At 42.1% G+C, this 27,622-nt stretch overlaps 1 protein-coding gene across 1 annotated transcript in view; it reads left to right on the plus strand.

Moving 5' to 3' along the window:
* The first annotated feature begins 4,393 nt into the window (after nucleotides 1-4,393).
* ripor1 (RHO family interacting cell polarization regulator 1) overlaps nucleotides 4,394-27,622 on the plus strand; it is a 95,697-nt gene continuing 72,468 nt past the window's right edge. The window contains exon 1 of the mRNA XM_053427636.1: nucleotides 4,394-4,577. The gene's annotated coding sequence lies outside the window, so the exon portion shown is untranslated. The remainder of the gene's footprint in view (nucleotides 4,578-27,622) is intronic.

The following is a 27,622-nucleotide window of genomic DNA, read 5'->3' on the forward strand; positions in this document are numbered from 1 at the left end:
TAAATAACTACAACCTGTAATAGTGGTGGGAAACAGCTTAAGATGCACATGGCTCTCATTAATATCAACCACATCACAAGTCACACCTGAACAATCAGCTGGCTGAAATAATAATTATCGCATATTTTGTGTTTGTAATTTCATTTGGTTTTCACATGTTTGGGAAAAGGGCTAGGTGTTCTACTTCAGCAACAGCCTGGAAGTCACTGTTGTTGAGCTTAACAGCAAGTGGCCCATGGCTGCATTTAGGGGATCTTAAGGTGACTGTTACAATGAGCTTGCGACTTTCACAGTGCACATATGAGAGCGAAAACAGAATGGAGAGTAAATAATCCTATTATAACTGAAGTGTTCCAGTATTCTAAAATGATTCTTGGTGTAAAAGTACCAGAAGTTACAGTTTTCCTTAAAGTCAACTCTTTCCTTTTTTTTATCTAGTCAGGTCTTAACCACATGGAAATGATGGCCTTTGACCCTGACACCATGACATCTCTTTTGACACAGGCTGCTGTAATGAGAAGATGCCTCCCAGTGTTTGTTTTTTTAAAGTGTATACATGATGTAGAGGTGAACAAAACTGTCAAACTCAGAGAAACCAAACCACATTGAAAATATACTCAAATATTGCTTTGACATCTGACATGTTATTAACTTCTAACGCATTTTACCCCCAGCATTATTCTTTGGTGTGGTGGTCTGTGCAGGACAAGAGATATCAAAGAATGATCGAGACTTTCTACTCTACCTCATCATCTTGAATAAAATAAATTAATAGAAATAGAAGAAAAGGAAAGGAGGCAAGGAATATCACACATTGCAATTAACAGGTCAAATCACTTGTTTAAATCTGAGGGGATAAAAGATCTCACGTATCTGCAAGAGAAACAAGAGAAGTCAGTATTCAACATGTTTAGCAGAGAGAAAGACCTGCTCAGACCCAAATCTTCTGTCACTGGGACATGACTGAATTGGTTGGCTATTACAGAGTCAACATACTGCAGAGCATGGTTGTCTTAATAGTAAGGTGGACATTCTATAGTGCACATGACAAACAGAAGTTATGTGACTGTAAAAAAATCCGACCAAGTTAAAGACCAAGTTAAAGTTTAACAGCAGACTTTTTGCAAAAATTGTTTTAGTTCACACCTATAAAAAAACATCTGTTTCCGAGTTCAAGCATGACGTTTTATTGTAGTAACTGTTTAAAATTAAATGTTAAAACAAAAGTGTGATAATCAAGAAATGATGATGCAACAAGCATGAATAAAGACTCAACTTGTGCGTTTTGTCTGACTTACTTGTATAGTTTATAACAAAATATCCTTAGTTACATTTGATATTTTAGGGAGTAAATGTACATATGCTTGTTTTCATATAATACATTTAATTCACTGCATGAATGTGTGTGTGAATGGGTGAATGGCAAACTGTACTGTTATGCGCTTTGAGTGGTCATCAAGACTAGAAAATCCCTATATATTACCATTTACCAAACCATTTAATATGTAAAGGGACTTTAGCGCAATTTCACTTTAGGACTCATTTGTAAATATGTTTGATTTACTTATTTTGTATTCTTTTTAGTTTCGGATCAAATCAACAGAAAAGCACAAAGACTCATTGAATAGTTGAACACTTTAGAAGGCAGCATAAGATAAAAGAAAAACATGTTGAGGTTGAAGGAAGTAGAAATGAGATTTATGTGACCTGTTCTTTATTTCAGTAGGGGAGAGCGGGGTAATGTGAGATTTTTTTTTAGAATTGCTCCCCTCTAGGCGAGTTAAGATGATATATCAGTAAAATTAACACATTTCCCATTAATTCAGGATGTTTCCTAGCAATGGAAATGATCAGAATGTCTTCAGGACAAAGGGCAGTGAAAATATGATTGGTTTTGAAAAAGTGGTCCCAATGTCTCACATTACCCCGCTCTCCCCTATATTGTCGAGATCATTTACATTAAAGATATCTATCGTCTCTTTTCGTGTTTAAGAACCAACAAACATGGTGCCTGGCCCTCACACACAGATCTCGCTGATCAGTTTAACCAAGGTCTCTCCAGTTTATTAAGACTGATGAGTATTCATATTTATTGTCTGCAGTGCTGTCTGTTAAACATAAATTATACACTAGCAGCATGACTATGGATTGGAATGTTACTCATCTGTCAACGGGTCAGACCCCAACAACTATTGTTATAAAGTTTTGTTCATTATATCCTGCTCCCTTCAGGATGAACGGTCCTGGTGATCCCTCATGTCATTTAAATAACCCCCTTTATGCATGCTTAGAACTTGTTTATCTGTGTGTGTGTGTGTGTGTGTGTGTGTGTGTGTGCGCGTGCGTGATTGGTAGGGTATCCAAATATCTCTGAAAATGCTTATACATTAAACATATATACATCATATGATGTCAAATGATAAGTGACTTCATTAAGTAAGAAAATGTACCTGAAAATACATTACAAAACAGTACAATGATTTCACAATTAAGTCAGAATATATACAAAGTAGTAATACATTAACTGTTGCAACCAATGTCCATGACACAATCTATAGTTTATTAACATGAATCAGTAAGTTTTCATGATGACATTATGAAATGGCATTATTACAATATAAGTAAATTAGTTATTTCTAATTTGTGTTGCATGCAGCATATGTGCAATATGTCAACTCTGCAGTTATTTTGATTTTCATTGTACTCAAATGCATTATTTTTGTATGTATGAGTGTTATTTTGTACAGTATAATATTAATATTCCACATAGGAAGAGGTACCATTTTTTTTTGGATGGATCAGGATCTTGCTGGCTGCGGACCATTGACTATGATTGCAGCAGGACTGCTTGATACAAAGTATTTCTCCTCAGATACTTGTCCATTACTGACAATAATCCATCAATTCATTGACCTTCAGTTATACTTCGAAATGTTTACCCTCATCAATGCTGCTAAAAGCTTTATCTCTCTGATGTTCTCCTTTACACTTGACATCTATTGCACTTCTGTCCGTCCTGGGAGAGGGATCCCTCACATGTGGCTCTCAATGAGGTTTCTACGTTCTTTTAACCCTGTTGAACTGGTTTTTAGTAGTTATTCCTTATTCTTGTTGAGGGTTAAGGGCAGAGGATGTCACACCATGTTAAGGCCCCATGAGACAAATTGTGATATGTGAATATGAGCTATACAAATAACATTTGATTGATTGATTGATTGACATGATCCACAATCAAATTCCTTTTTCATATACTACTGTGCAGTGTTAAGCCCAAATATATTTAATCATCTCACTGTTAAGCACAAAAACAAATGTTTGGGTTAATATTTTTGTAAATGTGAATGGCTTGCCTTGGATATTGAGACTTTGGGTTTACTGAACATTGAAGCTGAAGTTTATAATCTGCTGTCTGCATAGGATAGGACCAAATCCTATTTTTCCCATCAGGGACAGCTAACAGGTTAATCTATTTCGTCTATGTATCAAACTGAAAACTGACAGTCCCTCACTGTCCGCACTGCACTGTGTTTCAACTACACTGATTAACTGATCCTAATAGAGGTGACTTACTACACTATATAAGTTGAAGTGTCCAGCAGATGGCGGCCTTGCACAACTTAGATGGAACAATCTTTTGTAACGTTTCCGTTTCAAAAAGTTCTCTAGAAAGATTGGCCCAATTAACACCGTTTCCATTTAACTCTCAATAATGGGAGTCAAAAGATGATTGTTGTGGAAAAGTGAAATACAGACATTTATAAATATACATAATAAAGCCTGAGCTAAACTACTTCTGAGGTAATGGGAGGTTGTTAGACTACATTTTACACAAAGGCAGGAACAAGAACAAAGGACCTGCCTTAAGTTCCTCAACAAATCAGTGGAATTAGATCACGTCACCACACACCACTTGCTGAAAGCTGCCCTTCTTATTATTAAAACATCTTACTGCCTATTGGAGTCCATCTCTTCTTGTGAATGTGGAATTTTCATAACTTTATTATTATTTAATGTTTTTATTCTGAGTTTTATACAGTTAAATTGCATATGTTATTCTGAACATCCATCCAAAATATACTCATATATGAAGATGAAATACCTTTTCGTTTAGCAGTTTACAGAAGGTACAATAATATCCTATTAATTCTAAATCCCACTGTTGTAGACGATGCAAATTTGCTTAATAAATGGATGTCATATATTCCTGCTAGTAATTTACCCACCTGCGATAGTTCCAGTTTGGTACTGGAGCCAGTCTTACCCGGATGTAAGGCCCTTCGACAGTGTAGCGGGAAACAGTTTTACATTTACATCTGAAAGTGCCGACCGGAAGTTTTGCACGCTGCTCAGCTTGACGCAGCTGAAGTGCCCGCAGCACCGCTGACTGCATGGAGAAGGGAAGCTGCTCCGTGACACAGCGCTGGGTGATTTTGAGCTGGACACTCACACGCCGACGGACAAGAGCTGTGCTCGGGACTGTGCAGGGGTTCGTTTCCCGTAGGAGCGTCGACTTTTCTCTCATTAGGATTAAGAGAAGATTGGAGTGAGAAGAGGAGCCAGAGCACCGCGGCGATCATGTGCGTTAATTCAAACAGTTTGTTGTTCTTTTACATATCCTTATATCTAACTGTCTGTCTCTCCATATTGTTCACGTCTACCCTGGGTTAGTCAAAGTTACTGCTGGAGTTAGGTTGCTATTACATTAGCACTGGACATCTCCTCAGTCCTAGTAGAAGTGGCTCTGTCTGCTTCAGTCCTGTCACCCCAACATGTCCTGTCCTCTCGCAGTGTTTCAAATCTGTTCATGCAGCAAGGGACTTCTGGCCTGAGTCAAGTGGTTTGTCAGTGTTTCTGTCACTCTGCAGCCTCAGTGTCTCTGTCACTAAGCACCCTCAGTTTCTCTCTCTGCCACTCACTGGCCTCAGTGTCTCTGTAATTCACTGGCCTCGGTGTCTCTGTCACTCAGCAGCTTCAGTGTCTTTGTCACTCAGCACCCTCAGTTTTTGTCTCTGTCACTCACTGGCCTCAGTGTCTCTGTCACTCACTGGCCTCAGTGTCTCTGTCACTCAGCAGCCTCCGTGTCTCTGTCACTCAGCAGCCTCCGTGTCTCTGTCACTCAGCAGCCTCAGTGTTAGACTCTGACACTCACTAGCCTCAGTGTTAGTCTCTGACACTCACTGGCCTCAGTGTCTGTCTCTGTCACCCGGCGGCCTCTGTGTCTGTCTCTGTCCCCCAGCAGCCTCCCTGTCTCTGTCCCCCAGCAGCCTCCCTGTCTCTGTCCCCCAGCAGCCTCCCTGTCTCTGTCCCCCAGCAGCCTCCCTGTCTCTGTCCCCCAGCAGCCTCCCTGTCTCTGTCACTCAGCAGCCTCCGTGTCTCTGTCACTCAGCAGCCTCCGTGTCTCTGTCACTCAGCAGCCTCAGTGTTAGACTCTGACACTCACTAGCCTCAGTGTTAGTCTCTGACACTCACTGGCCTCAGTGTCTGTCTCTGTCACCCGGCGGCCTCTGTGTCTGTCTCTGTCCCCCAGCAGCCTCCCTGTCTCTGTCCCCCAGCAGCCTCCCTGTCTCTGTCCCCCAGCAGCCTCCCTGTCTCTGTCCCCCAGCAGCCTCCCTGTCTCTGTCCCCCAGCAGCCTCCCTGTCTCTGTCACTCAGCAGCCTCAGTATCTCTGTCACTCAGCAGCCTCAGTATCTCTGTCACTCAGCAGCCTCAGTGTTTGTCTCTGTCACTCAACGGCCTCAGTGTCTCTCTCACTCTTCAGCCTCGGTGTCTCTGTCACTAAGCACCCTCAGTTTTTCTCTCTGTCACTCACTGGCCTCAGTGTCTCTGTCATTCACTGGCCTCTGTGTTTGTCTCTGTCACTCACGGGCCTCAGTGTTAGTCTCTGACACTCACGGGCCTCAGTGTTAAGCCTGAAACATGCTTCTGCGTTTTCACGGGCCCGTAAGCGCAAGAGCCCTTCCGGGTCCCTTACGTGCTTATGTATCCCTTCTTACGTGCTGACGGGCGTCGCCCCACTTTTCAAAAATTTACGGCAAAGCTCCGCAAGCTCACTCAGCCCGCAAGGCTGTGATTGGTCTGCTCTACATCCCTTCTGGAGCTGCATTTCCGGTTTCATGCCCCATAATACAGGCAGAAACAACGGGAGATTTAGAAGAATGAATATGGACCAAATAGAAGAGCGTTTGGCAGAAGAGATCCGAAAGTATGTCCACTTGTATAACCCGTCACTAACTGGCGGATTTGTCTGCCAGAAAAAGCCTACGAGGAGACGCCGTGGCGATGTAAATAAACAGTCGATGAAGAAGAAAGAAGGCGTCTCTCAGGTCGTCTTCGACAAAAAGCATTACTCCGCCTAGTGTTCTGGCGTGGAATTGCTTTGTAAGACGCGCAACGGTTGGGGAAGCATGAATGACAACGAGTCTTGCACCACAGCGGCGTGAAAAGACGCAGACGCAGTCGCAGAAGCATGTTTCAGGCTTTAGTCTCTGACACTCACGGGCCTCAGTGTTAGTCTCTGACACTCACGGGCCTCAGTGTTAGTCTCTGTCACTCACGGGCCTCAGTGTTAGTCTCTGACACTCACTGGCCTCAGTGTCTGTCTCTGTCACCCGGCGGCCTCTGTGTCTGTCTCTGTTCCCCAGCAGCCTCCCTGTCTCTGTCCCCCAGCAGCCTCCCTGTCTCTGTCCCCCAGCAGCCTCCCTGTCTCTGTCCCCCAGCAGCCTCCCTGTCTCTGTCCCCCAGCAGCCTCCCTGTCTCTGTCCCCCAGCAGCCTCCCTGTCTCTGTCCCCCAGCAGCCTCCCTGTCTCTGTCTCTGTCACTCAGCAGCCTCAGTATCTCTGTCACTCAGCAGCCTCAGTATCTCTGTCACTCAGCAGCCTCAGTGTTTGTCTCTGTCACTCAACGGCCTCAGTGTCTCTCTCACTCTTCAGCCTCGGTGTCTCTGTCACTAAGCACCCTCAGTTTTTCTCTCTGTCACTCACTGGCCTCAGTGTCTCTGTCATTCACTGGCCTCGGTGTTTGTCTCTGTTACTCACGGGCCTCAGTGTTGGTCTCTGACACTCACGGGCCTCAGTGTTAAGCCTGAAACATGCTTCTGCGTTTTCACGGGCCCGTAAGCGCAAGAGCCCTTCCGGGTCCCTTACGTGCTTATGTATCCCTTCTTACGTGCTGACGGGCGTCGCCCCACTTTTCAAAAATGTACGGCAAAGCTCCGCAAGCTCACTCAGCCCGCAAGGCTGTGATTGGTCTGCTCTACACCCCTTCTGGAGCTGCATTTCCGGTTTCATGCCCCATAATACAGGCAGAAACAACGGGAGATTTAGAAGAATGAATATGGACCAAATAGAAGAGCGTTTGGCAGAAGAGATCCGAAAGTATGTCCACTTGTATAACCCGTCACTAACTGGCGGATTTGTCCGCCAGAAAAAGGCTACGAGGAGACGCCGTGGCGATGTAAATAAACAGTCGATGAAGGCGTCTCTCAGGTCGTCTTCGACAAAAAGCATTACTCCGCCTAGTGTTCTGGCGCGGAATTGCTTTGTAAGACGCGCAACAGTTGGGGAAGCATGAATGACAACGAGTCTTGCGCCACAGCGGCGTGAAAAGACGCAGACGCAGTCGCAGAAGCATGTTTCAGGCTTTAGTCTCTGACACTCACGGGCCTCAGTGTTAGTCTCTGACACTCACGGGCCTCAGTGTTAGTCTCTGTCCCCCAGCAGCCTCCCTGTCTCTGTCCCCCAGCAGCCTCCCTGTCTCTGTCCCCCAGCAGCCTCCCTGTCTCTGTCCCCCAGCAGCCTCCCTGTCTCTGTCCCCCAGCAGCCTCCCTGTCTCTGTCCCCCAGCAGCCTCAGTATCTCTGTCACTCAACGGCCTCAGTGTCTCTCTCACTCTTCAGCCTCGGTGTCTCTGTCACTAAGCACCCTCAGTTTTTCTCTCTGTCACTCACTGGCCTCAGTGTCTCTGTCATTCACTGGCCTCGGTGTCTCTGTCACTCTTCAGCCTCAGTGTCTCTGTCACTCACTGGCCTCAGTGTCTCTGTCACTCAGCGGCCTCAGTGTCTCTGTCACTCACTGGCCTCAGTGTCTCTGTCTGTCACTCACTGGCCTCAGTGTTAGTCTCTGTCACTCACTTGCCTCAGTGTTAGTCTCTGTCACTCACTTGCCTCAGTGTCTCTGCCACTCACTGGCCTCAGTGTCTCTGTCACTCGGCAGCCTCAGTGTCTCTGGCACTCGGCAGCCTCAGTGTCTCTGTCACTCAGCAGCCTCAGTGTCTCTGTCACTCAGCAGCCTCAGTGTTTGTCTCTTCTCTCAACAGCCTCTGTGTTTGTCTCTGTCACTCAGCGGCCTCAGTGTCTCTCTCACTCAGCAGCCTCAGTGTCTCTCTCACTCCGCAGCCTCGGTTTTTGTCACTCTGCAGCCTCGGTTTTTGTCACTCTGCAGCCTCAGTGTCTCTGTCACTCAGCACCCTCAGTTTTTGTCTCTGTCACTCACTGGCCTCAGTGTCTCTGTCAGCCAGCAGCCTCAGTGTCACTGTCACTCACTGGCCTCAGTGTCTCTGTCACCCAGCAGCCTCAGTCTTTGTCTCTGTCACTCATTAATCAATCAATCAAATTTTATTTGTATAGCCCATATTCACAAATCACAATTCCTCTCATAGGGCTTTAACATGGTGTGACGTCCTCTGTCCTTAACCCTCAGCAAGAGTAAGGAAAAACTACTAAAAACCCTTTTAACAGGGTAAAAATACGTAGAAACCTCAGAGAGAGCCACATGTGAGGGATCCCTCTCCCAGGACGGACAGAAGTGCAATAGATGTCAGGTGTAGGAAAACATTATCAAGATTAAAGTTTTTAGCAGCATTGATGAGGGTAAACATTTTGAAGGATAACTTCAATACTATATGACAATCAGTCCTGCTGCAATCATAGTCTATGGTCAGCAACCAGCAGGATCATGATCCGCCATCCAGATCGGATCCACTTTAGTCCACAGTCATTGTCCACTGCTGCTTATTAGGATCCATCATCAGCCGCGACCTCGGCCGTGGGCCACCACGATTATATGATGCCAACGCGACACAGGATCCGCCATTACCACTACGATCAGCCCGCACAATATAGAATCCGCCATACTGGATCAACCGTTGCGACCTCTGATGCGCGATCCACAATCATAATCCATGGTGCGGCCACAGCGGACCCGGATCTGCGGGCGATAAAGCAAAGGGACTCGGGGAAGGGGTCAAGTCAGTAACATGTACTGATGAGATATGACTTACTTCAATGTGATAGGGATGAAGAAGAGGAGGAAGAAGCTGGAAAGAGAAGCTCATGTGTCATGTGTCATAAATTCCCTTTGCGTCTTAGCGTCATTGCCTTGTTATCAATGATACAATGATATAGGCCGAACTTGGGGGTACACTGAGGCTCAAGTTAAATCTGACTGGCTACTGGTTTGTATGGTAGTACGATGAAAACCATGTGGCCCACTCAGTAGATCAGCCATCAATACCTCTATGCCTTTTTAAACTAAACGCTTCCTATTTTAGAACATAGGAGTAACGTTCTGCCGCACTAATTAGCTCTAACAATAAGCTTTATCAAAAAGGATGGTTTTGAGCCTACTCTTAAACGAACAGATGGTGTCTGCCTCCCGAAACTGAAAGTGGTAGATTATTCCACATGAGAGGGGCTTGATGGCTGAAAGCTCTGGCTCCTACTCTACTTTTAGAGACTTTAGGGAAGACAAGTAAGCCTGAATTCTGGGAGCAGAGTGCTCAGTGTTTGTCTCTGTCACTCAGCAGCCTCAGTCTTTGTCTCTGTCAGTCAGCATCCTCAGTGTTTGTCTCTGTCAGTCAGCAGCCTCAGTGTTAATATTGTAATTTTGTTTATTTGTTTGGCTACACACAACATCTTTTGCACTTCTGTCCCTGATGGGAGAAAGATCCCTCACATGTGGCTCCCTGAGGTTTCCATGTTTTTATCCCTGTTGAGAAGGTTTTTTTGGTAATTTGTCCTTACTCTTGGAGAGGGTTAAGGACAGAGGGTGTGTTATCATAACCATCTAAATTTGTAGACTAATTTGATAATTTATTAATTAATTAATACTGAATATAGAAAATCTGCAGCTTCTCTGCATCCTCTTACCCCCAATGTTATGACATTTGACAAGATGTCTGTCAGAAAATGGAGTGACAGCATTCTGGGCATAGCTTTGAAATAGAGCACATTAATTCGTAGTACTCAGCCCTCAGAGACAAACACATAGCCCCCTTTTGATTATGTTCCAAAGGGAAAGGTGGTGGAATCCAAATGTTGCACGTGTAGGTGAGAAAAAACAACCCTGTCAGGCTGACTGTGGGATTGAAACAAACCACAAGAGCACACTCTCTGTTATGCCCACTCAGAGCCAAGTGAACACAACAGTAAGTCCATTGTGCCACTTGAGGCCTCTCATTGTTTGAGGACCTAATTCAGCTAATGATCAGGCCTGAGCTAACAAGTTGCATGAAACGGATACAGACCAGAAGGCAGACAGTGTACTCACTCATCTGATTCTCATCTCATTCAAGATGTATTGTGTTCATTCATAAAGCAAGATGGAGCCACTCATTTCAACCCTGCACTTGTAAACAGAACACAACAAGATTGTTTTGGCTGTAATGTAAAACAAAATTGTAAAAAGTTAAAATAGTTAAACAAACAAGTTGAACAAACAAGCTGGATATTATTAGGTATGCTTGTCATGTCTGTACTCAGCTTGGAGGCACATTTTTCTCATTCTAACTCAAACCCACATTCTCATTCTCATTCACACTCAGTTCGATCATTTGATTGAACGATTTTGACAATATGATACTGATACAAGTACATGGTGTGCATTTGCATCCCACTCTGATCCATTGAACACGATAATTCTGTGTATACGGGAGGGCAACGAATAGTTAAGTATTCATTCACTAGTATTAAAGTAATGAAATATCCAATAAGTAATGAACTGAAACAACGTGAATACAGATGCTGACAGCTCACTGAATGATTTAGTTGAAAATGACGAGTCCTACACCATGGCCTGCTGTCTCCAGATCACAGGTTAGCTGAACCTCTAAGGAGCGAAATGTTAGACAGTGCTCTCTCCTCCCCCAGCATTAACATACAGCTGAGGGAATGTAGTAGCTTCAAGAAGAATGCTGTTTGGTAGAGTCGTTCGCGATGGGGGAATTTATGTCAAGTTCCACTGAAGTTGTTTTGGAGGATTCTGGTGAAATAACTTGCTCACAACATGTTTGCCATCTGTATGGGGCCAGAAGGGAGGACATTATAATAATGAAACATCTTATTTATATAGTGTTAATAATGAGAAATATAAAAAGTGTTGGGCCTTGTCATTGTTAAAGTAGACAGTTCAGTTGCAGTAAGTTACCCTTATCTCATGACTTATTACAGTTAGACAGATTTCTGCTGAGTGGAGCCATATGCTGATGCATCTGCATTGTCAGGAGTCTTGGCACATTGAAGTAAGTTTAATTTATGGTGAATATGGTCAGTTTGGATTGTCCCCAGACTAAATCGACAACTTGACTATTTTATTTGTATATATATCGGCTGTCTTGATAATGCACACTTTAGCCATGATTGGATTTTCAAGTACTTAAGCACTTATTGTAATTACCAACAAATTTATTTTGTCAAAATTCTTGCCCTATAATTTGTCAATCGAGTAATCAATTAATGATCTAATCCTTTCAGCTGTAGGAGGTCAAATAGGAGCAATTTTTTGCCACTGGGCTGAGACAGAATGAAGGAGGTTCATTTGGCCATGCTTATGCCTGCCCAGTTGGTATGGTATGTTGAGGTTGATATGGAAGCTGCCAGTCAAACTTTGAATCAAACAAATGACTTGAGACTTTTAATGTGTTTAATTCCAACCGAATTGTAGTGCAATTGGTTTGTGGTCCAAAAGCAAAAGTCGGGCCAGGATTTAAGCTTCTCTATGAAGCTCTTTTATTATTCCTATATTAACTGCTTCTGTTAATTTTCATCTGTATATCTCATGTCATCATTAAACAGGAACTCAGCCAACTTTCAACCCTTTTTGTATTGTTACAATATCGATTGTATATGAAGATAAGCAATGTTTAATTTCCCACCCTGTTGCTCAATCTTTTGTTGACAAAAGTCTGCCAGATGACGATTTTCTCTCAAACGGTTGGAACACTATCTACAAGACAATAATTCGATAGATAGGGAAGAATACTAAATTCGAAGTCTATTACAGTTTTTTTCAATTGCATAAACACTAAAATCAAAAGTATTACACAATTATCAAAACCTTACAATCAAGGAGCAAAACATCGGCCCAGATTTGCAACACTATCAGCACAATGTCAGCCTCACACTTTAGCAAAACAATACACACAGTGTTTGCAAAACATTAAACACACTTGTTTACATTAAACACAGAAGTATATCAGGATGGCACTTCCTTGCAATTCCAAAGCACTAACTGTCAAATGACCATGAGCCAATTGGTTCAACAAAGCTGATGTGTAAACGCATGATTGCTTAATTTTAGATACACCAATCAGGTTTAAGCAATACAAAAATGCAGCAGGGGATTTCACCTGACTTCAACCAGAATGTAAGGAGTTAGAAGAAGAAGAAGAAGAGTGAGGGTGAGAGGGGAATCCAGGGAGGAGGAGGAGGAGAAGGAAAAGGAGGAAGAGGAAGAGGCGGAGGCCATGCCAGAGGTAGAAGCTGAGGTGGAGGTAGAGGAAGAGGAAGACCTGAAGCAGGATGAGAATGTGCTCAAAGAAGAAGAGGACCAAATTTATCAAATGAAATTTGCGCAACACTAGTTGACCATGTCGTGAACCACAGATTGACGCTTAGGGAGGCTGGACTAAGAGTTCAGCCAAATCTTAGCAGACATACAGTGAAATCTGGCATTGTAACCTGTACTCGATAAACAGAATTTTCTGTTTATCTGATATTTGCTGAGCTTACAGTGTTATGCACACTAATGTAGTAGCATGAAAACTGGGACATGTTGACATGTTGACTGATTTGGGTGTATGAGAGAAATACATTATAATTTCATCAGTCTGCAGCATTGGTGTTGAGTAGTGTTTGGTGAATTTATTGTATATTTGCACTTTCTCTGTGTACTTCACTTACAGTTCTCTAATCACTGAAAAGTAGGATTGGTAAAAGTGTTTTAGGTTAGCAACAGCAGTGTGTAACTGGTTCAAACCAATTAAGTCATATGAAACGTGTGTGTTTCATATGGTAACAAAATATGGTTTTGATAAATTAGTGTATCGTTTTTACAAGAGTGTTTCATTTTGCAAAGGATCTGAGGTGTTTTGCTAATTGGGTGTGTGTGTGTGCTAATTCTGTGTAGTGTTTTGAAAAACCGGGCCATGTTTTCAAAATCGTGCTTAAGCAATTGAGAAAAACTGTAAATGAGCCAGAATACACTGTGGAGGAATTGCAACGTATTGAGTAGGAAAAGCCCATCCCTGAGAGTGAGGCAGCACCAGGCCACGTTTGACAAATTATCACACAATTTTATCTTTGCCTTAAAGAATGGCTTTTTAAAAACATTTTTTGTGTTTTTTTTTATACGCGTTTTTAAACAACACACCAGCTCTGTTGCCCCAAAAAGTCCATCTCTATCCATCTCGCTCTCTTACACACGCACACACAATCCTTTGAAGTTAATGACTTCCTCTGGTGGAGTACACTTCCTTAAAAAACTAGACAAACATCCAATTAGTACACACAATTTCAAACATGGAAACACACAGACACACACACACACACACACAAATACACACAGACACAAAGACACACATGTGCACCAGTGTGGACCATTCAAGTTTTAATAATGAGAGTTAAAGACTTTGGCTCTTTAGAGAGAGGGTGTTGTGAAGCATGTTCTCACATGGTCAGTTGTGTTTTGAGGTCTGGAATATTTTTAGCCTTAACTGTGCAGGCTAAACCATGCCCTGTTTCAACTATGGATTAACTGTAGGCAACTGTCCCACACTGAAAACCCTTAAACTAATGGTAAGATGGCTACATTATGTTTGAAGAAAACACTTTTCTAGTCTTGATGACCACTCAAAGCGCTTAACATTACAGTTTTACATTTACCCATTCACGCAAACGTACATTTACGTGTATATGCAGCACTGATCTAGCCTGGATGCCAGACGAACTTAGTCCCGCCCACAACATTTGAGGTCGGGAAGTTCGGTCTGGAGTCGCTCCGTTGGGGAGAAACTATGCCAGAACAGAAACTGTTCGGACCAATCAGATTGTCAGGGCGGGTTTTATACGATGATGGACAGATGATCAACAGTAACGTAATCAACCACGTCATCAAAGTGCGCTTGGGTTGAATTCGTTTTCAACAAACATGCCTGCCGCTGGAGAGCTGAGATGTGTAGATGCTGCCATTGAGTCTGTTTTAGAAGACATCGACAGCACATTTATTATGAAAGAGGAACAGAGAAACGCGATCAAGGCATTTGTAGATCGAAAAGATGTTTTTGCCTTCCTTCCTACGGGATTCGGAAAAAGTTTAACCTATCAACTGTCCCTGATGGTCGCGAAGAAGATGGGACACGGGAATGTCGCGTTCCAACCATGTTATTAAGTTCTTACAGGACCGATAAATGCGATACGATTTGTTTGATGTGTTGTGGAGTTGTAATCCTAAACAGAGAACTTGTTTGTACGTGCATTCACCTTTACTGTAACTGGCTGCTAAACCTGCCACTTTATGCATACGGTTTTATTCTGTTATTTTGTGTTGGGCTTATTTTGTTTTACACGTAGCAACTCCCCTCGCATAAATACCTGCAGTTTAAGGAGCGGACCTTGTTAATAGACGCACCAGATCCCTCGCTTGGGGACCAGTGCAATAAGACACCTGCCGTCACACACTACATTGCTCTGATTGGTTGTAGGTCTATCCAATTGAGCGAGAGGCATTTTTTTTCCCTGGTTCGGTTGAAACACACCCCATAATCACAGCCCAATGGAGCGGTATCAGACTCATATTCTGACTAGAATTATGAGTATGAAAACGTCAGGCTAGCACTGATCTCTACGAGAAGGGGCAATTTGAGGTTCAGTATCTTGCCCATCGATACTTCGGTATTCGGAATTGGGAAGACTGGTATCGAACTGCCGACATATATACTGTCACAATTGAATTAGGGGTAAAAAGCCTGGCATCATATAGAGTAGAAGACATGATGTTGTTTTTATGTTTCTTACACATTTGTCAGGCATTCTCTCCTGGAAGAGGAGCATAGTGTTGCACTTGGTTTGCTTGTTTGTATAAAGAAGAAATGATCGCAATTAAGAGGGAAGCTAAACAGTCACTGTGTGAACTGGGTTTGAATTTCATGATTGAGGTAAACCTGACCTGTGTCTGAGGATGGATTATCACTGAACATGGAGCACTTGATTGTACTTCTTACAGGTCTGCGTGCCAGCTGAGGATTGTTAACACTTATAAAACATTGCACTTGGTAAATAAGTTATATTGCAACATTATTCAGCATCATAAATTACAGATATCAGGAGTCAAACCATTTGTTGTTACCAGTTACACCATTTGAAAGGCATTATCATGGACATCGATGTTTTCCTGGGGTCATACCATTCGACATTTAACCAAAGCACCCCTGACTGTTCTGTAAAGAACATCAAATTATAAATTTTTTTAGGGAGAGTTACTAACCTTTGCATGCAGCAGTTAGCTCATTATGGGCCCTTCTCTGTTATATAATTTCCTGTCACGTGGTGGTTACATCACCTTGACACTTTTGAAAGTTGACTTGACTCACATGATTCTCCAAAATTAATAATAATAATCAGAACCACTCTGGTTCATTTATTTGATTTAATATTAATCAAAGCAAATGCCAATCTAATTGAAAGGATGTTTTATGGGACATCTAGTGGTGAATTTTCATGTTCGGATACATTCCCCCCTGTCAGCCCTCTTGTCGAAGCTATGCTCATATGAACCCACACTGCTTGAAGCTGACTTGTTTGCTAACTTCACACTATTGTCTCTGCTTCAGTAGTGTGTGTCGCTCTGGCTTATGAAGACACACTTAGAGCACTGGCAGGGTGTGTGCAGGCAGGCATGTCAGTTAAGCTGCTTTCAGACATGCACTGAGGTGGACTTTCTCTGCCTCGCCTCCTATAGTTTAAAATCCATAGAAATCCAGGAGAAGTCCATGTGTGAACACAGCAGGAGATCACCTGCTGGATTCACCGCAAGTGAGTGGGGGTTATGATGACGTCTCTAACGCGTGACAGACACAGAAAAAACTTTTTAAAAAACAACTCCGGTTGAAAAAGGTTTGTGGTAATAAGAGCTGACACCGGTTTCTGTGTGCTGTAAAAAAAATCACATGATCTCTGCAGCAGAGTTATTATGTCACTTACTGCCTGCCTCTGCACCTGGCTGTATATAATAATATTTCATACTTGTACATAGGTAAATTGCTGAACCTTGGTCAATCAATCAATCAAATTTGATTTGTATAGCCCATATATAGCCCATATATCACAATTTCAGTCATAGGGCTTTGTTGTCCTGTTATTTGTCTATTTCTGTACATTGAGGAACGAAAAAAAAAAGAGTAAAATTCCTTGTATGTGTTGGCATACATGGCCAATAAAGCTTGTGTGTGTGCAGAGAACCTCCAGCCTCTGCATTGTGCATGTGTGAAAGGCAGACTTTGTGTAAACTCTGTTGCCAATTCTCCGAAATTTACCCGCAGGTCATGCCTGAAAACGGCTTTAGTGACAGACAGGTATGCCAACCAACCATTTTCATTTGGTCAGAATAAAAATGATTGGTCATATTTATAGTCCTCTAAGGGCTACAGACACTAGCTTATTTTCTTTTTTTCCCAGACTACTTTATATATTGATGGCCAACTGGACGGGAAGAGGATTTCAACTGATAAGATACTTTTACCAAGTGCAATGACTATATTATTACCATCGACTATCGGCATGAAATTCTCGGAGTTTCACTTCTCTCGCTCTCTTCTCATGCCCCTCTCACAGCAGACTTCTCACTCCCCCTCCCATCCAGAAAACTGTCCTGCGCGAATGCATATTTTAGTATCAGGAGAAGAGGGAGACTCAGATTGTCTGGAGAGAGAGAGAGAAAGAAAGTGAAGAGTCCCAGCAAGTTTCGGTATGGGGGATGGCATTTTTGTAAATTGTCTGAAGAAGTACAGTGCTGAGTTTGGTGCAATGTGGATATGCATTATGTTCTATTAATAAAACATATAAGCAATCTGCTGCAGTCAGTAGGGGCAGGGCAGAGTGCTAACAGTCAGTTCTAGGACCATTTTAAACATATCTTCTACGTCTTTGAATATCTGTAGCATTGATCATCAACTGGGTCAAAACCGCGGGTAAAAATCCACAGCAGATCATTTGGATAATTTAATAAGACTAGAAAAGGTCTTTATGAATACAGACCATTTACATTTGAAAAGTTGTGAGCTGAAGATTGTATCATAGCTTAACAGAAATAGCCCCCATGCAATGTATGAACAAATTACAGCAGTAAAGTAAGTCATTCAAACTTATTAATATATAAAATAATATATAAATCACATACAGGAATCAAATTAAATATAATTTAAACAAAATTAAATTGAAAACATTGAAACATTAAGATCTTTATTGCAGATAAATCAGGTAGGATGAACACAACGTCAATCTTCACTCTGCATCCACTGTTTATAAAAAGCTCTGCACACAACATCTAGGACACAAACAATAAAAAGTAATTGTATTTTTTAGGCCTGTTTGAGGAAGCACTAATGCCAAGGAATAATTCGGAGGTATCTGGGGAGCAGGAGCACAGGGCAAGAAAACCGTCCATTCCAGACAGGAAGGTGCACAGCAGGCACTGTTGTTGTAAATTGAAATAGTCATCAATCATAAGTGCACACGGGTGGAACCTTAAAAAAAGCAAGACTGAAAATGGATAACTGTTATTATCCAACCTCAAAGCTCTACCTACTTGAACTCTGACTCAGTTAGTATAGTGTGTGTCCATGTAGTGAGGTTATGTACAGAGTGACTCATAACTGTATGTTGTCCTAATGACAGAGCTACTGCAGTAATCATATATTGCACTGAATAAAAAAAGCTCTTCAGCCCTGTGCTGACTTCCAGTCTATCTCGTCTTCCAACATTAAGTGTATCTACAAGGAATCTTAGCCATTGATCTGATGGTTGCTATTTTCAGCATTCGTCCTGCAGCTTGCAAATTTTGAAATTCCAGTAGCCAATTCCCTTAAAGGCTTTTGCTTTGAAAAGCCCTTACAGGAAACGTTGAGCCTGCATTAACTTAGTAACTTTATATCTCAGAAGCTCTGCCCCTCATCTCGCTCATGCTTGATCACATTCTTCTTTGAAACTTGATCAGTCACAGCCTGAAGTTTAAACAATTAGCAGAACACCCGTTCATCTTGTCTCATGGCCTTTCTAAAATGAGGCCAAATTAGCTGAAATTTGGCAGTTTTGCGGGGGCATCCCCAAATATAGCTTTCATAGAGTTCGGTGGATCTGTATGCCACCCATGACCGAAGGATGATACTGTTTGTCATTTGGCTTTCAACATGATCACAAATCTTACACAACATCTCCTGAAAACATTTGCAGCATAAACTGAACATCCTGACCTTCTTTTTTGTTAGATTAGCATTAGTTTTATATTGGTCGTACATGAGTACCTGTACCTGTAAGCTGGGTGTAGGCCACTGTCGTTGTCTGTTTTCTTCTCTATCTCTCTCCCTGGCCTCCTCTCCACCTCTGGTAGTGTCTGCATGATGCAGATGGTTCAGGTAAGAGAGATTATAAGAGGATTACTCTCTAGGCCCTTTGCCTGTAAGACCAAAGCCATGGTAACAGAAAGGGACAGAGACAGATAGACAGGAGTGGATGGTGTGGACTGTATATGCAGCCATGCATCCTAATGCAACTAACATCTAAGTAAATGTGTGTGCATGGCACCTTTGTGAGGTACGTTTTGAGTCTTGCACTTACGGATTGAAGACAATTTTGGAAAGTGAGGACATTTGGGGCGGTATTCACTTTCTGACCATCTTCCAATGGAATGTTTTTGGCTTAAGGTTTGTTTTCAGGGTTAGAATTAGGTTTAGGTGAAGGTTAGGGTAAGTGGCTAGGGAATGCATTATGCCAATGAGTGTCCTCACAAAGACAGAAGTTCAGAAACGCGTGTGTGTGTTTGTTTGAGAATGAGTTAGTGTTCACACAAAGATAGAAGTACAAGAATGTATATGTGTGTGTGTGTGTGTATAGACAGCACAGAGGCGTGCAGTGTGAATGTGTGTGTGTAATCAAAACCTTTTGTTAGTTTATCACACCACCATACAAACTTTAAACATGTATAAAGTCATATTTGTACCTGCTTTCATCCATCACAGTTTGTTTTATTTTGTGAATCAAGCAAATGAATAAATCAAATCTTTGTGTAGACTTCTACCTTCTTTTATTTTTATAAACATCCGTGGTGTATCAACATCAGCAGGGGGAGAAGGACAGAGGAGATCAATGATTCGTTAAACTTCAGTGTTTTCATTTCAAGAATATTATTTAGTTTATTGTCCCTTTACATCTGTTTCCATGGAGATATTATTCAGTTTATGTACTGTATACAGACTTGTTAGACATGTCTCTGTCAGAGGGTCTTGTTCATGTGGCATATATTTGAAAAAAAATATCCACCTGAGCTAAAAGCATGGTGTATGAGGTGCTGGTGCCAAATACTCCACTGACTTCTTGTCAGTGAGGTGTGTGATGAATCACTTGGACTGGGGTCCCAAGTCCAATTTTGTTCAGTCTTTACCTGACAGTTAACCCAGATCTTTAAATAATCTTGTTTTAAGGGTATAGCTGTCTAAATTTACTGATCACAATATTAAATGGCCCATATTGTACACCTGTCTGGTATTTAATTTGAGGTATTGGTACCCCTAAAATGATATGTCAGTGGTTTAAAGTTGAAAAAAAGGCTGCAATGTCCTCTCTTCTGCCTCTCTCTGGTGCTCCAGACAGAATTTTTCTTGTAGAAGCCCAGACTGGACAAACTAAACATCCTATGAGTTTTTATGAAAACTGAAGGTTACCAGAGGTTCTCTCACTTGTTTGGAAGGGGAGGATGAGGGGAGGGGTATTCAGCTGCAAGATGACACTTCACCACTTTATGTCACTAAATTCTACACACAGCAACTTTAAGACACTGTATGTGAACAAACGTAATCTAAGAAGTTAATTAAAGAATATGTTCTAAACTTTCTTTGCAGGTTTTCAGTGGATCTCTATATAATGAGAGTCCTGATGACTGACTCCTCTGTTATGTTACCTGTGAGGCATGTGTAATGTTATGAACAGGTTGTTGTATGATTAAACCATCAGTTCACCATTTGCTCTATGTCTCCTTACCTTCCCATGCAGCTTAACTTTTGTTTTCCATGAAGGGTTAACCTAATGACACAGTTTCTGTAAGTGCACAGTCTGCCCACTGGTCCAACAGGTTAGAGTCTCACACACGGTCAATAAACACTCTCAGACAGCTGGAGATCTTTTATGCCCACATTATATTTCCCCTCAACGGTTCAATTTAGGCACACAAACCAACACTGATTATATACAACCTAGAAAACAGAAACTCTTTTTTGAACATTCAAGTATATGACATCATTAGTATTGTTAAATAAAACTGTCACACCTCGAAAACCTAGCTTCAATAATCCCTTCTATTTTAACATGAGTATTAATGTAGAGGTTATTTTCATTGTGTGGCTCTGAAACATATTGTCTACAAACTAGTAATTAGCCTGCTGCACTCCAGTGACAGTTAAGCTGCTTATTGGCCAGCTGGAGATTAACCATAAAGTCCCCACTTCACAGGGGTCCTTACAGACACAAGCACACACGCACACACGCGCACACATGCACACACACACACACACGCGGACACATGCACACACACACACGCAAACACACATACACACATTTACAGAGCCAGTCATGTGGTGCTTAGTGAACAGTATGTCAACTATTTATATAACTACTACTACTACCAGAATGAAACATGATTTGAATCATTTTTTTTTACTGTTTCGTCATTGCTTGAGAAAATCTAGTGTTGACCACTCTGACCACCTTATAAGTCAAGTTATACAATAGTGTGACTGCAGAGCTGACTAGGAAGGAGCTGGCCTTTTTTAGTATGCCTGTTAAAGTACACTAACGCACTTCCTGTTCTGTTTCAAAGTAAAAGCCTGCAAACAAAGAAAAACTTTCAAATTAGTTAATGCACAAAAGCAAAGCAACAGTAACATTTTGAGCGTAATAAGACATCTGCAGAGGGGTGGAAGACTCTGCATCGATGCAGTGACTGAACATTATCATGTATTCCGCTACGTTCATAGTTTCAGCGGGTTCACAACCATTGAATAATTATAAGACCGCATTTGCCACGTTTGCTTTGTGTTTCTTTGGATTCTCTAGAGTTTCTGAAACACATCTTTAAACCTGCTACACAACTAGAGATGTAAAGTGACATGCACAGACAGGACATCAGCGTTAATAACTAAATGTGATTTTCGGTTTGTGTGAGTGTCTGTCCCCGCTCGTCTCTGTACCTCCTCACACACAAACCGTCTACACATCTATTTAGTTATTAATCGATGATGTTGGATCATGACTCCGGATCGTTCAGGTCACTTTAACTCCTGCAGACAGAAGTTTTTCCCCCAGATTGTGATGCAACAGTGTTTTAACTTCATTTTTGCAGAAGAAGCAATGCCCTGTTTATCCAGGAAGATTAATATGAATTCTCCAGGTTTTTGTAAAGATCATTTCTAAGTGTGATGATTAGAAAAACATCAAAGGAGCAGAGTCACTTGTTGACCAGCGAATTAATGCGCCTCAGTGCAGTGGTGCTGATATGATAAGATAAAATACAACTTTATTCATCATCACACCAGATAAATTAATTTATTACAAGAGTGCATGCGCATGTCCGAATGCGGTAGACAAGAGAATAAAGAAATAACAAAAATTATACATTATATAAATTTTTTCACTGTAGTAGTTTGTATGAAATGCACAGGATGAATGTAAAAGCAAGTTAAATATGTTTTGAGCATAAACAAAACGGAAAATGGTACTTAGATTTGAGCTTCATTAATTGTATTGTACAGTTTGTGCGTCAGTATGAACTTCATGTAAACAAGAGCTAACAAATGAGTTAATGTGGTACTACCTCAGGTACGGAGTTTGGTGGAGTGTAAAACTTCCCCAAATCCAATAAAGAGCAGCCTAAACTTTGATATACCACCCTGGACTGATTCCAACACAGTAGGTACTTGGCTTCAAAGTAATGTTAGGTTACTACTGTAGGTTGTTCGCCAGGCATGTTTATTGCCTCTCAGAAGATAAATACGCTGTTACATTTTGTACACTTGTGCTTGTATTCATGGTGAAAAGGCCAAACAAATCACACACCCCTCAGGACTCGTGTAGTGGAACCTGCCCATGCATGATATAGTTTTTGATCTATGATTAGACAATTGGTGTTTAGATGAGGGGTTGTGCAAATGGACAGATCAGAATCAGACAGTATTTATTGCCAAGTGGGTTTACACCTACCTGGGTTTACTTTGATATATAGGTGCATACAATGAACATAAAACATAAAAACACAATAAGTACTGTTACCCGGGTGGGAAGGATCGGCCACAATCTTACCTGCACGCCTCAGGGTCCTAGAAGCAAACAGGTCCTGTAGAGATGGCAGATTGCAGCCAATCACCTTCTCAGCAGAACGGATGATACGCTACAGCCTGCCTTTGTCATTTGCGGTGGCAGCAGCGTACCAGATGGTGATGGAGGAGGTGAGGATGGACTCGATGATGCAGGTGTAGAAGTGCACCATCATTGTCTTTGGCAGGTTGAACTTCTTCAGCTGCCGCAGGAAGTACATCCTCTGTTGACCTCTTTTGGTGAGGGAGCTGATGTTCAGCTCCCACTTGAGGTCCTGGGAGATGATGGTGCCCAGGAAGTGGAAGGACTCCGCAGTGATGACTGGGGAGTCTCTCAGGGTGATGGGGGTGGGAGGGGCTCGGTTCCTTCTAAAGTCTACCACCATCGCCACCTTTTTCAGAGCATTGAGCTCCAGGTTGTTCTGATCACACCAGGTCACCAGATGGTCAAACTCCCACCTGAAGGCGGACTCATCCCCACCAGAGATGAGCCCATTGAGGGTGGTGTCATCCGCGAACTTAAGGAGTTTGACTGACTTGGTGACTGGAGGTGCAGCTGTTGGTATACACAGGGAGAAGAGTAGAGGGGAAAGAACAAAGCCTTGAGGGGAACCGGTGCTTATGAGTCATGCTTCCCCAGCCTCACGTGTTGCCTCCTGTCAGATAGGAAGTCTTAATATGATCGCACTTAATATGAAGCATGTGGCATATTTGACTATAGCTGGTCATGTTTGATATTGCCATACTTTCGGCATTTGTATCCTGTATAGAATAGCTGCAAGAGATCAGACAAGCAGCTCACGGAGGCAGTTAAGGTATTTTACCCAGAATTTACCCTGATATGTTTAAAAATTTGTATTTGTTCTTTGAGTCATCACACACTGACAAACACATACATTTAAGATTCAGGGAGACATATACTTTCTGAGGATGTTCTTTTCTTTATCGCCAAGAGCATAAAACCAACAGTTCTTCCTGTGAATCATCTCTTTCAAAGTTTTCTTCACTATCAAAGAAATGTTGTGATAAGTAGGATCATACAGCTCATGAGAGCAGGCTTTGGAATTTGCTGTACTTGTATGAAAATTGTAAATTGTGTAGCCAATGTATAGCTCCAATTGTTTTTGTCTTTTGCCCCTCTTTTGATACATCTGGTCCAAGCAAGTCGAAACAATCTTCAGCTAAAAATAGAGCCGCAGATTTCTTTGTTTGAAAGTTTAACAAAAAACTAAATAAGCACCAAATAGTTTTGTATAGAGGCCATGGATGCTGGCAAAATAAATCTGTGATGACAACATTATCAGACGTACAAGTAAAGATGTGTCCGCTTAGTATTTGTGGATCTCTGATCTTTTATGTTAAACTTTGCTGCAGACAGTGCTTGCTGTACTGCCCTTGGAGGTGTGGGTGTTGATTAGAAGTGTTGCCTCCTAGGGACTTCCGGTGGCGCGCAACAGGTATGGCAGCATAGTAACTGAGCTCCGGGCATCAGCCTTAAATTCAATCATATTTACTCATTAATTCTACACACAAACAAACAAATTACATCTCGCTTCGACGATGAATGGGGACAAAGGCAAGAAAGGAGGATATGGACTACGCAGTAACTTTGAAGGAGCATCCGAGGTGGAGGCCGAAGCTAGCGAAACTCGAAAACAAGATGGAGACTGCAGAGCCACCGAAACTTTGGATTCAATACGCACGGCGGTGAGTGAAGTTATGACTAAGGGAATGGCAGCGCTTCAGGCTGAATTGAAGAAAGACCTCTCAGACTTCCGCACATACTTCAGGGAAGATATTAAAAAACAAATGGACGAATTTGTATCAGAAGTAAACCGGAAAATACAAGACGTGACAGGCCAAACTGAAGAGGCAGTGGAGCGCATAGGCCAGATGGAGGAAAACTTGCTCGTCATGGAAAGATGGGATATCGGAGTCAAAGACACTCTCACCCAGCTGCTCACTAAACAGCGGGCGCTACAGGAAAAAGTGACCGATCTGGAGGGGCGCTCCAGGCGTAACAGTATCAGGATCTATGGCATCCCCGAGGACGCAGAGGGCACGTCAGCAGTGACTTTTATTGGAAACTTAATCAAGACGGAGCTGGGGGGCGAACTCGGCCGTGAACTGGGGATTGAGCGCGCGCACCGTTCCATGGCACCGAGACCTCCGCCGAGTGCCCCGCCACGCTCTATGGTGGTTCGTTTCCTCCAGTTCTCTGTCAAAGAAAAGATCCTTCACGCCGCCTGGAAAAAAGAGCTCCGTGTCCAAAACAAACGGGTGTATTTTGACCATGATTATGCAACGGAGGTGCAGAACAAAAGGAAAGAATTTATACCCATCAAGAAAATACTACGGGATAATGGCGTGCGTTTCCAGACTCCACTAACAAGAATGCGTGTCTTTTTTTAAACGGGCACTGCAACGTACAACAGCGCTGCACAAGCAGCAGAAGACCTACGGAGGAGAGGATACACGGTGGGCGAGATCCCCGGCGGCAGTACCAAGAGCAAAGACATCTCGGAGGGGACGCTGGCTCGGCTTCTACCCTGGGAGACAGCGGAGGCCCGACCCGGCGGAGAAAAGCACCGGTTCCAGAAGCAGATTCGGGAGAAGCTGAAGGAGTACCGCAGAGCGGAACCGGGGGTCACAGCAAGGGATGAGTGAGATATTTAATCATAATTTCCCCATTTTTCTTATTATAATGATGTTCAGTTAAAACATAGGCTGATGCCCACGGGCAAAAGACACAGTCACCAAACTCTCTTTTTTTCTTTCCACCACTGAGGGCCCCACCTTGTGGCCAGCCCCCTCACTGTCTAAAGCGGCATGACAGCTTTTCTGATGGAAGTTCAGTTCACTGTTCCACAAAGTTCTGTTCTACACTGTGTTGTTTATTACCAAAGGTCCGGGGTGTTACAAGAATGTTTCAAATGTAAGACTGACGCACTATCAACATTATAATATACTGTCTCTGAATGTAAATGGGCTGAATAACCCGGTCAAAAGAAGCACAATGATAGCTAAAATAAAGAGGGAAAAGATAAATGTGGCATTTTAGCAGGAGACGCACCTCTCAGGTGCTGAACATGAAAAACTTAAAAAGATGGGGTTTAGAAACACCTTCTTCTCATCATATAAGAAAGGAAAGAGAAGGGGAGTAGCTATATTGATCTCAAATGCTGTCAAATTTGAATTGATATCTCAAATTAATGACAGAGAAGGTAGATTTGTTTTGGTAAAAGGAAAAATAGACCAGAAAGAAGTAACATTATTTAATGTCTATGCCCCCCCTGGGAGCAATATAACCTTTTTCAGAAGGATATTTGAACTAATTACATCACAAACGTATGGGACTCTTATTTGTGCAGGAGATTTTAATGTACTTCTGAACCCTTCTTTAGAGACAACTAATAGAACAAGAAGAAGGAATTTGACTGAAAAACGCATAAACAAAGTACTTAAAGAATTAGGACTTATTGATGTATGGCGGGCTCTGAATGGCTCAACCCCAGGATATACTTTCTACTCTGCAAGACACACAGCCCACTCAAGGATTGACTATTTTTTCATGCATAACAAAGATCTACATAGGCTGAAATATTGCAGAATAGGTCAGAGGGATCTGTCAGACCACTCAGGGATTTTTTTAACTTTACATTTAGACGGTAGACAGCGAAAAACTTTGTGGCGACTTAATACTGGTTTGCTAAATGACCATACCTTTAGAAATTCAATGGAGAAGGACTTAGCATTATACATGCAGGACAATAATAATGAAGAGGTAAACCCTTGTATATTATGGGATGCAGCTAAAGCTGTTCTCAGGGGGAAGATTATAGCAAGGACAGCTGCACTTAAAAAGGTGAAAACCCAAAAATTAATTGGTTTACAGGAAAAACTGAGAGACCTGGAACAAATACACATAACAAATAAAGAACCCTCGATTATACAACAAATCAGACATACTAAACAGGAAATAGATAAAATATTAGGTGAGGAGGTGGAGAAAAATATAAGATTCTTGAAACAAAGATATTACGAGGCTGGCCCTAGGGCTGCAAAATTGCTGGCTTGGAGGCTCAGAAAGCAACAGGCAGAAAACATTATCTACAAGATTAGAGACCCTATTACAAATAAAATGACTAAAAATTTGGATGGCATACAAAAAGCATTTGAAAGATATTATAAATCGTTATATTCTCAATCAGAACAGGTTAATAACCACTCAGCTGCTGAATTTCTGAGCTCCTTAGACCTTCCCACCCTAGGTAAAGAAGCAAATGATAAACTCATCTCACCAATAACAGAGGAGGAAATAAGTAAAGCTATTTCAAGTTTAAACACTAACAAATCACCTGGCACGGATGGCTTTCCTCCAGAATGGTATAAGTCAATGAAAGACCACCTGCTCCCTCTTTTGGAGTCCAGTTTTAATTATATCCTAAAAGGAGGCTCTCTCCCTCCCTCCTGGAGCGAGGCCTTCATATCTGTGATCCCCAAAGAAGGTAAGGACAGAGCAGACTGTAAAGGGTACAGACCTATTAGTGTTTTAAATTCAGACTATAAATTGTATGCCACCATTTTAGCAAAAAGAATGGAACCTGTGATGCCCTTGCTAATAGACGAGGACCAAACAGGATTCATAAAGAATAGACAGACACAGGACAACATAAGAAGAGTCTTACATACTAGCGAACAGATTAACAAAGACCAAATTAGTGCCATCATGCTCAGTTTAGACGCTGAAAAAGCTTTTGATTCAGTTGGGTGG

The sequence above is a fragment of the Pleuronectes platessa genome, chromosome 7 (assembly GCF_947347685.1).
Source record: "Pleuronectes platessa chromosome 7, fPlePla1.1, whole genome shotgun sequence".
NCBI lineage: Eukaryota > Metazoa > Chordata > Actinopteri > Pleuronectiformes > Pleuronectidae > Pleuronectes > Pleuronectes platessa.